Genomic DNA, 12,302 nt, shown 5'->3' with positions numbered 1-12,302 from the left:
TTAATTTGGGGCTGACGGCTTTGCAAATGAATCACCGAACTTTTTCGCTTACTATGGCGTTCCGCGTCGACGATGGCTAGTGGAATTTATGACAAATTCTCACAATTTTTGACTTTCGAGAGTTTATTGGTCATTGTGCCATTGCCTGCAAAAGAACTGCTTTCGCTAGATGACATCCCGAACTACACCAATTTACTTACTCCCAATAGTATTAATACGATAGGCTCAGTTCGTAAAAATTTTAGTAAGTTTCAGAAAATTAAGAAAGACTCCAATTGGATTCAGTTTCAGCAGATATCTCATGGTTTTTAAAAAGAATTTGTATGTTTTGATATAAATCTACGAGTGGTCTTCGCAAATATTGCTCCTTAGTTGCTTTATTCAGGTCAGGTCAGCGGTCTAACATACATGGTATACCATGACCTTTTCAGCCTTGAAAGAAAGTAACTTAAATTTATACTTATTCCTGGAATGTTTTTAAGAATGTTTATAATTTTCTAAACATAATACCTTCTTGCTATACTCAAAGATTTCTCGCATACTGGAAGTCTTTCTTTGTGAAGTCGTACAAACACTATTTTATTACTTTTATGAGAATTAATGGTTTCCTGTAAAAAAATTTTATTGCGTATACGTTATCATCAAATTTAGTCAAAACAAATTCTTTACAAGATTTTTATTATTAAATGTGTGCTGACCTCCGATTTAACCACAAGTTTCGACCATCTGATCAAATTTGATTCGAATTGGTCCATTTAAACTGCGATCGCAAACTGAACGAATATTCTTTTTCTAAATTGCTACAACTTTTTTATTTTCGTGTGAACTTTGCTCTCCATTTTAAAAAAAATTTAGTTTGAAAAAATGAAAGACTCTCTCGGAACCAGCGTAAATTCCACCAACAATCTAAGCCTGAATCAAGCACAGAATAACTCTTAGCAACAGGTGCTACTTTGGAATCTCTACGCTCTATAAGTCGCTAATCAGTCCCATCCTATTATTCGGCGCAGAAACAGTGCAGTGACGAACTGAGATGAGAAAGCATTTGGAGCATTCGAGAGAGCTGTTCTATGCAAGGTCTTCAGCAAGCCATCCGCGTGGGCGATGAATATAGAGAAGATCGAACCACAAACTGTTTGAACTCTACTGTGACGTTGATATACTTAAGCGCATAAAAATCCAGCGAAGACCTTTTTCGATTCGAGGCCCATGATCTAAAAAACATTTTAGAAAGCTACTTATTTAACGAAGTCATAAAAATTGTATTCAATGAAGCCATTTTTGTAAAATAATGTATAATCAGGTGGACAGGTGGCCAAGTTCTTGGATCCAAATTTAGCATAAAATTCAGCTTATTTGGAGAATTTTCTATGAAGTTGACTGTGGTTGTTTCAATATACCCGAAATATCAGCAGCATTATCCAAGAAATGTTTTTATTTGGCTGCATAGCGTAAGACTCTGATTAAGAAAAATCGTATCAAAATTAAAATTTGCGTATAATTAAAGGCACATCGCGTGATTTGTGCTAATATTTTATGATAAGAAATAAATTTAGAATCAAATAATGGGTGAGTGTTTTGAGCTAAGCTGAAGTTTGGGTTCTAATAAAGATGGGGTAAAAATATTGGTGGTGGACGAAAAAATTTTAAAATACATAAAAAAAAATCTTTGTAACATACTTGTATAAATAATTAATTATTTAATTTTTTTAATAAAAAAAAATTTTATTTCCACTCTAAAGTATTGTATATTTATATCTCGTTTTAAATATTTTACTAACTTGTTTATTAATTTTCTTCAATTACGATTAATTACTAATAAAATAATTTTTATTAGCTTCCAATGTTTTAAGACTATCTTGCTATACGTCAATTCAGTTTCTGATTCTCACCAAGTGGAAAAATATCGGTGTTATCACCAGTAATGAGACACAAATTAATATAAAAAGGCACAATCGTTTCGTGCTTGACCGCAAAGTCCACATCGCAGGGGACAAAGTACCAAAATGCACTTTGTCAAACCTAAGTAAATACCTATAGTTTTGACGCAAGCAAGCAGTTGCTCGAAATGCATACCTTCTATAAATAAAAATATTTCTTTGACATCATTTGTTTATTTACAGGAATTACTTTTTTCTATAAATAAATTCTTCAGCAAAATTAGTAGGTTTGAGTAACAGTGGCGTTTAAGGAAATGGTAGTGCTATATTGGAACCGAATAAGAATTATAGCTATGCTATCAGTTTACTTGTAGATCGATGATGGAATGAAAAACTACATCAGGCTTTGATTGTCATGCTCATTTCCCAAAACACAACTCTAAGGATATTTAACTTTTGCAAACATCATAATTTTGAGGTTTCCAAGTGTACTATTACATAAATTAACTTACGTAAGGGGCACATCTAGTGTGACAGCCTATAAAAAAAAAAACGATTTTTGGGATTTAAAATAAAACAACTGTATCAATTATTTTAAAATTATAAGGGTAAATTCATACATGTTTTAAGAATACGCAATAACATTTTTTAAGCAAAAATTTAATATTTTTTGAGATACAAGCGATTTCTGACGGGTCGTCCACTCCTGTTGTGATTCTGACCATTCCGTGGATGAAACCTAAAAATTTCACTACTATAAGATATTGTTCGTAAAATAACCTACAGTCGAAAAAAAATCAACTTGACATAATGGTGGCGTTTTAAAAAAAAGTTGAATTTTACCCAAAACTTTGGTTGCTTTTGGCCTACTAATATTCTATTTTTGTTCGGATCAAAAAATTGGTAGATGGTTTCTATATACAGAACGTTCAGAAAAAATTTGAGAGCGATTGAATCATTTGTCTCCAAGAAATCACTGCAGAAAATTCGGAAAATGTAGTTTTGAGAAAAACGTGTTTAAAATCAAACTGATAGAGCTGAATGAAATGAGCTATTTGAGATATCGGCTTAAAATTTTATAATGTTATTTTCACAGCTATAATCTATTGAAATTTGAAAAAAATGTTTTTTTTTAATTTCACTGTGGAAATATAGTGCAATTAAAGCTCTGCTAAATTCTTGATAAGGTATCACTTCTCTTTGCTTTATATTTTACGACAAAAAGAGAGTACAGGTTTTAGTCCAACCCATCTTTGAACGGTTCAGTTTTTTTCTTTTTTTTTTTTTTGTTGGACAATTTCAACGCTATATTTATAAACCTACGCCCCGTCACCATAAATTATGTGGTTGATGAGTGTACGATCTTTAGCTTTGCTGTCAAGTATCTCTTTTCAACGTCGTATTTGCAAAATATTTGGGTCTTTTGATACGAGTTTAGCATGCACAAAACCGTGATTAACAGAGGGGGATGGACGATTCGCATAAGGCAAGTTTTCGACGACTACACAACCTTCTCTTAACACAAATGCTTGTGTTCGTGATAAAGTGGACCTTCAGAATATTTCTGCAACATTTTTAACGATTCTATTGCATTGATTCCAATTGAAATACAAAATTTCACGCAAGCTCGTTGTTCAATTTTTTTTCATAGAATAAATTAAAACATTAATTGACACATGGAGCTTAAAATTCTCTCGAACATAAAAAAGTTGTATCAATTTAGGAAAAAAATATTTCGATTCGGTTTGCGCGCGCAGTTTAAATGGACAATTGATCAAATAATATCACTTAATATGTAGAAGCTAATTGCTAGGTTTAGGTCGACACAGAAAAGTTTTACTCTAAGCTAAAAATTAGCTAAAGATATTGGGTCATTACCTTGGATTGTGAAATGGCCGGTACTATCTTCTTTCTATTTAGACCTATTTGAGGAATTCTGTTCCAGTACACCGAAAATCGGCATGGTCTATTAACTTATATTATACACTTAAAACTTCAGTGACGAGTTTTAAATTTTCCTATCAGAAAATAGATGCCATTGATAGAAGACATATAATAAAAGAATAATAAAGGTCGCGGGAAAGCAATTACGTCCCACAAAAAATAAATAGATTATTGAAGAAAGTTTTATATATAAATGCAATGTAATAAGCTATCGGAAAATCTCTTTTATTTTACCAAAAACACGGCGATCTTTGACATCACTAAAACTTACCAGAAATGTGTTTAACCTCTTAAAAGCTTTTGTGTAAGCGAGGAAATTTAAATACGGTATGTATGAGACCACTTTTGGTCCTGCGATAATACCTTTTGCGCTTAGAAACAAACGATGAATGACTTAATAACTTTTCAAAGCCAAGTTTTCCATAATAATATGAAATCGTTTATCAGAGTAATAAAACTTGGAATTTTGTAAAAACCAATTAATGACTTAATCAAATGTTAATCTGATTTGAATGTATTCATAACCAGTAGTTTTCTAAACTTTTAACTAAAGTCGTTAAACGAGGAAAATGAATCGTTTTTTTCAGAGAAAGCTAATTTATTGGCTAGTTTTTGCAAAAAAGTTGCTCATTTCTCAGAACCGCCTATATCGGACTACTATAATATATAGCTAGCATACAAACTAAACGATTCAATTCAAGTCCTTGTGTGCACAACTTTTAGTTATATTGTTTAGATCGGACCACAGTAGAATATAGCTGCCATACAAACTGTCCAATCATGGTTCTTGTAGGGAAACTTTTATCTTTGTCAAAGGTATTCGAGCTTCGATGTAACCAAAGTTAACGTATATGTTAATTTTTATCATAATTACAAATAAATACATATGTACCATATATGCTACAAAATATCTACAGACTACTGAAAAGAAACGAAAAAAAATAAATAAAAAGTAAATCACTTTAACAGTTTTCGCTTATGTAGTGAATATATACATAAATAAATATTCATTCTCAGCGCAATAGTTAATTCCTCAACCTTGATTAATATATTTAATAACGACCTTTCCATAGTTCAACACAATATTGAAATAAATTTTACCAGAAAGCATTATATTTGCAGCTTTATAGCTTGAAACTAAACCGACAACGTTGGTTTTGCAATAAAAATCATAGTTACATGTTTACCTCACATGTGCAAATAATTATGTGTACTTGTAAATAATCATATAGAAATACACAACTCAGACGATTTTGATTTCATTATCAGTTTTCCTTCGCTGACGTCAAACAGTTGATTGTATGTGCTATCTTCAATATTGACACAAAGGGAATTCTCTATAGACGTCTATAGCACACATATGAGTACACCCGGTGTGTACGATTATGTGTACGTAATTCTGCATTACATTACAAAAAATACAAAACACATGTTACTTTCATACATAAAAAATTGTATTTTGAACCATTATTCTCATTAATAGCCAAGTCATTGCAAGAATAAGCTTTATTCACTTTGCGAAAAATCGGATTCATTTGCACGATTTGCAAAATGTAAGTGAACATTAAGAGGGCCTATTGTAATTGTTTTATTTTTTGAGTGACGATTCAGAAAAGCTGATTCACTAAAATTTCTACACATTGATTGAAAAGTATAGTATGTATATTAAAATGACGCGTACAATAAAAATGCCTTCGATAATTAATATACAAAACAATATTACTACAGCACCATCTAGTGGAAATTTCGATAAAATAAACATGAAACACAAGTTACTCGACCCAAAAAACATTAGTATAAATTGCCTTTAGAGAAGTATGGTAGTATTTGGTTGGGGTTCACAAGTCCCTCGACTCGAGAAGCATAAGGTATTTTAACTTTACAGAATTATATCAAAATTCAATCGGATTGACTAAATTTTTCCTGCCCACAGGGTCACCAACTTAAAATGCACATATAAAACCAGATCTGTAAAACAAAAATCTCATTCCGATTATGTTAGGGCTAGTCTAATATTTTCAGTTTGTTTTGGTGTCATCATATATTTAGAACCTAGTTGCACTTTGTAACCTAAAATAATATCAATTCCACTAAATTCGGAAATACAATGACATGATCCGTGATACTAAAGACACAAAATTCCAGATCGGAAGCGCGGTATCTCCCTTTTATGTGGCCTCTCGTTTCCTGAAAGTTGCGTTACAAAACAGGTTAAAAAAATGGAACATAGTGAAGAATTTCGGTATTCGGCTAAAACTGGTATAGCGATTATTTGTTACTTCTATCCTTTAAATTTTCCAAATTTAGTGACGCCAATTCCAAGATTATTCACTTTCTATACTGATTCTTCAGAATATTTTCATCCGAACTTTAATCTGTCCATTAGAGTGGCCTGAACCCTAGCCACGTGAATGCGCTAATTACTAGCATTGTCGACCAGAAGTTTCTTCACCTGACTGAAGTTTTTTTAAACGTGCGTTTCGTGTGTTGGATCTTCCGCCCTTTCTGCTACCTTGTGGGTTCCACTTTAGCGCTTGTCTGTAGATCTTATACAGTTGCTTCCGCAAAGTGTGTCCCATCCTATCCCATTTACGCCTGCTTATGTCCACGGCTATAACTCACAACTTTAGATCCAGATCTTTAAAAATTTTCTCAGAGACTTATTGACAAACAGATTTAATTGAGTTGTAGAAAGGCAATGCGTGCTTTAAAGATTCTACTATGTACGTAGTCGGTTGCACCCTCGTCAATTGCGATAATGCTGCCAAGGATTGAAAAGATTTGACGTTTTCGATTACTGCGATTTCTGATGCGTAATTGTCATTGCTGTCATGGGCATTAATATTGATTGATTTGGTCTTTGAAGCAATCTTTTAGACCAGCTTTGTTTGACTTGGCGATAAGGCCGTTGATTTTGTCCTTCATGTCAGATTCCTTGGAGAAGATTAAACAGATCTTGCCTGCATAGTTAAGATCCTCAAGGTGTCCAGAAAAGTTAGATTATATCGCGGTTGCATCGGTCGATGGCTTTGGAGAACTATAAGGAATAAAATCAGGGACATGAGAAAACCCTGTCAAACGCCGAACATGGCGTTCAAGGTGGATGACATGGCGCCACTATGAAACACTCTGCTTTTTACCATGGTATGTCTGGTAGCACAAAAAATGTTCACTGGGTTCCAAACTACAATTATATTCATTACCTGTTTTCAGTAAGAGTAGAAATTTAAAAACTCCGCCGGTGAAAGGCAGAACTTCAGTCACTGAATTTGAAACAAACCCTGCTTCCGTAAATTCTTCACTTTTTAATTTTTCTGTTGTGAAGGAGAAGGTTGTTTTTATCTCGATTATAAGCCTGAATTTCTCGATTACGGTCTTCTTACGGGATTTGTTTGCACAACGTACTGAACCTAGATTCAATAACTGAACGTTTTGATAAAAACGAAAATAAATAACTATATTTTTTCAATTAACGAGCTCCCATAATTCGCTTTAATTTCATGGTCCTTATAAGTCTTTGTCAACATTCACTATTATATATAAGGTTCCGCCTTTTTGCTCTTCATTCAATGCTTTATAAAAAGTGTTACAGTGATCGGATTTAGTTAAAATATGCGCCGTTTTGTTCGATGATCTGTTTCCATCTAGACGGCAACTTCATAATACCTTCCTCGTAGAAGCCCCCCTCCTTATTTGCGAAGAATTCGGACAGCCACTTTTCACAAGCCTCTTTTGAGTTCAATTTTACACCACCAAGGGCATTCGCCATGGACAGGAACAGGTGGTAATCACTTGGCGCTACGTCCGGGCTATATGGTGGATGCGATAAAACCTCCCATCCGAGCTCCCGTAGCTTCTGACGAGTCATCAACGAAGTGTGTGGTCTGGCGTTATCCTGGTGGAACACTACACCCTTCCTGTTGGCCAATTCTGGACGCTTCTGGTCGATCGCCTGCTTCAAGCGGTCCAGTTGTTCGCAGTAGATGGTAGAATTAAGCGTCTGGCCATATGAGAGCAGCTCATAGTGGATGATTCCCTTCCAATCCCACCAAACACACAGCAAAAATCCCGGCTTGGCCACTGTTTGGGACGATTCACCGGCCTTCGACCACGACCGTTTTCGTTTGATATTGTCGTATGTGATCCATTTTTCGTCGCCAGTCACCATCCGCTTCAAGAATGGGACGAGTTCGTTCCGTTTCAGCAGCATATCGCAGGCGTTGATTCGGTCCAGAAGGTTTTTTTGCGTCAAATTATGCGGCACCCAAACATCAAACTTTTTTTTGTATCCAGCCTTCTGCAGATGGTTCAAAATGGTTTGGTGACTAACTCCCATCTCCTGGGCGATGTCACGAGATGCCATATGCCAGTCTAACTCGATGTATTCCATGATTTGATCGGTATTTGTCGTCACAGGTCTTCCGCCGGCTGGCTTAACCATGGTGTCGTTTTCACCGGCTCTGAATCGTCGAAACCATTCCTCCGCGGTTCGAAGTAATAGAGTACCATCCCCCAAAACACCATTAATCTCACGGAACGTTTCTCTAGCGGATTTGCCTTTAACGAAGGAAAACTTTAAAATAGCGCGAATTTCGGCGTTAGTGAACTCCATGTTTACACGTCTATAACTGTTGAACGCAATATCCAAACTAATCATGCATAGCGTTGTTTTGTAGGTTATGTCAAGACCTTTCAAATTATGTATAGTGTTGCCAGATACGAGCTCTGTAGCGCTTTGTACATAGCCGCGAAATTCAAAAGACAAAAAAGCGGAAGGGAGATATTTATATACCTTATATTTAAATTCACGATCACTTATTGTCAGTCACTAGGTGTTCAGTTTCAGTCTTGACAATATTAATAGCTAATCTTTCTGATGATTATGCTTTGAAAGAACAAAATGTGGACTCGCATGTGGAAATATCAATGTTGACTTATTGAGTTCCAAAAACGAAGATCTAAAATACATATTGATAAGATTCATACAAAAACTACCGTATGCTAACTCTATTAGTGTCATGGCGGAAAAAACTACCTAGACTGTGTAAACTACATACAAACAAATTAACTCCCATTATTAGTCGTATTTCAATCGCATGCCTCGCTCGAAAGAGCACATAAATTAACGAAGTAATCGTGCGGTTGCTTAAATGAGCACATTCCAGTGAAGGGCTTGTAAATGCATTTTTTCTACGAGTACTCGTAATTTACTCAAAGTAATGCATTGCTATACTCATAACACGTGCGTATCAATTATACTGAAAATTCATCAAGCATAAATAAAACTTGTTGATTGGAAACGCAGCTTGGGTGTTCAAATGAACTTAACGATCTTGTCTTAAATAATGATGAAATGTAATAAATGCGAAAAACTATTGAAATTCAAGTGCAATCTGATTAAATGCAGGCCTGAATGTATCTCTCTTTGAAATATATTTAGTTCGAACTGAATATTGTCTATCAAGTTTCTATGTCTTTTTGGATTCTCAAAATATGTATATATATGAATTGGCTTAGTTGCCCGATCTTAACAATATATTCTAAAATAATAGCGTTGCATTGGACAATCATTTTTACCAAATTTCATATCTGAACAATTTGTTCGAAAATCAAGGTGATACCTTGAATAATAATCTATACCAAATTTCATGCAAATATCTTGCCAAATAAAAAAGTTTTCTGTACAAGGACTTCATTTTTAACGATCAGCTCTGTATGGCAGCCTCATATCGAAAGGAATGTGTTAGGGCCTAGTTCGTATATATACAGACATACAGTCGGTCACGGCAAAGTTACATACTCGTATACTGTTCAATAATAAAAATTTCGATAAACGCGTAGAGTAGAATTTTCTATTTCAACAAACCATGATGGATTACTAAAATTTTGCCAAACTCTCAAAATAATACCCGTAAAAGTTTTGAAATTACACTCTGAATGATGAAAACTTCAACTTCTATACATTTTTACAGGCTAGGTTAGGAAGGAAGTTGAGACATTGAAGAGAAGTATCTGTTACATTGGTTAAAACTGTCTGCAGATTTAATATTAGTCTCACGAAAAACATTCGGATTTTGAAAATTTGCTGTTAGATAAGTTAGAGTCCCATATATTTACTTTGAAAGGCTCTACGGTATAAAAATGTACAGCCATTATCCCAAAGCTTGCAATTGACTCAACCTGCTGTAAATTCCCCAATACGTTTAATATATATGTTGGTACTTCATATCTAAACTGTAAGAATGCAATATTCATTACTCACTCAATTAACCCATTTTCGGGGTAAGCAAAATAAACAGAGATTATAAATATTTTTTCGTAATTATTTTATAAACAGATTGCTTTTTGTGCATTCCCTGCGGCAATTAAGTCATTCTTCAAACAAAAGCTGGTTCAATAACCTCTACAAATATTTTTTAGCCAAAACAATGAGTGGATAATATTATATTATCAAGAAGGTATTCAAATTTCAAAAATTGGCGGCGCCTACAGATATTTTGCTAAGCTCAAAGCCATTATTTGGATTAATAACTGACCCAAATATCGGTAAATAAATATGCATAAATATGCAATGAAGTCATTAAAAAAAGCTAAAACCAAAATTTTTTATTTGCACCAATAAATGTAAGCCGATTGAACGACTATATAATCAACAGATAATACTTTAATATTTAATTTTTATTTTGAGGGAGAATACTTTCACGTTGAAGGGAATACTAACTAATTTACTGTCAAACCTCTAAAAAACTTTACAAAAATGTATGGTTGATAAAGTCAAAGGGTAGGGTGATTCTACAAGTATATCACGAATGGAGAGCCTAGTATTTGCCGAAATTGTTTCAATCACTGAATTGTTCTGAGATGGTCAATTGAAATCGCAGAGATGATAGGGTGGACCCATAGGCTGGATATTGGACGAATGTTCTGTTGAGGCCAGAGCCTTTCAAGCTCATGTATTCGCGGTTACAGTCGGTTGTCCGGTTTAACGAAATGCGTTCATTCAAGCTCACGTCTCTGCGGTTACGGTCGATTATCAAGTCCCTCGAGCTCTTTTCCCGATTTCCATATAAGTAGATTTGCCAATTAATATATTCGTCATCAATAAAATACGCTAGAGTCTTTAAAATTTATACCAATCTTATGGATTTATACCAATGCAGATTAGTTGTTTGAACTACTCGAATATTCGTCTTTGGAACTTCAACCTAACCTCACAACATTTAGTTGAACTGAATCATTGGTTGCATGCTTAAAAGTTATTAAATTATATTTCCGTTTAGGAAAGCCCTGAAATTAAAGTCGACCCATAATTACCTGGGGTTATTTTCAATATATAAAATTATTTAAATATTTTCTCTGAAATTTCTCAAAGTTTATCTAGCGCAAATATATTTAGTAGTTGAAAGAATTTCAAATTTACAGAGAAATATTATGCATTATTTACCGCATGCCTTTTGTAAGTAGTGCGCCCATATACTGCGTCAAGAAGCTTATAAAAATCCCCGTAAAAGACGCGTGACATATTTGGAAGTATGAATGCTTTGAAAATTCCATAAAAAGAAATTTTAAACACTCATTTCTTGTAGCGTGTTGTGTATAGGGAAATTTATTCATAAAACACTAATTGAGTTATTCGAAGAAATAATTGGCGTAATTTCCAACAAGGTATAGGTAATTTTAATGGATGTAGGAAATTTGTTAGTTTTTAAATGACTACTCACATCAGTATGGATACAGCATTGAAAGTTTTAGGGCAAGAATATGCTCAACATGGATCTACTAACAAGTTCCAATGCTATAAATAATATCGAAAGTGATTTCACGAAAAAAATGTCAGACCAAAGTTATTACTTGCTCTGTTTAGAAAAGATTAATAGACGCCGTAATTATCTACAAAACAGACGATCATATAAATGTATTGTACCTCCATACCGAGCATAAAACGTAATAATAGTGTAGAGTGCTATCGTGTGAACCCCCAAACCTATGGCATTTCTGGAAATGATGTAGTTTTCTGGAATTCGTGACGTGAATCAGAGGAATTCCGTCACAAACTCTTATAAAAGCTACATATGTATATAGAATGCTAATTAAATTAACAGCAACGAACCATAAGTTCTTGAACTATAGGTCTATGGACCTCGAAAAAAAAATCCATTTATTTAATTAGCTCGTGTATTTAATTTATAAATATTCGTTATTTTAATTACGATCGAATACGTATGTATGTATACATTATATGTACTTATGTACTATATGCATACATAAATCTATATAGGTATATAATAGGTATACTATATACATACAAGTATGTACATATAAATATATTTACATTCTTTCATTCAGCGTTTAGCGTTCAGTAATCGCGTGGCTCTATCTAGTATTTACTTTTTGCTTGGTGATAAAAAAAAATGAAATATAATTTTCAGCTGCATTCCAGAGCAATTCACATAAGTATGTGTTTATTGAAATATATAT

This window comes from Bactrocera oleae, chromosome 3 (genome assembly GCF_042242935.1).
Source record: "Bactrocera oleae isolate idBacOlea1 chromosome 3, idBacOlea1, whole genome shotgun sequence".
Lineage (NCBI taxonomy): Eukaryota > Metazoa > Arthropoda > Insecta > Diptera > Tephritidae > Bactrocera > Bactrocera oleae.
The sequence above is the reverse complement of the archived record's forward strand: the minus strand, read 5'-3'. Positions refer to the sequence as shown.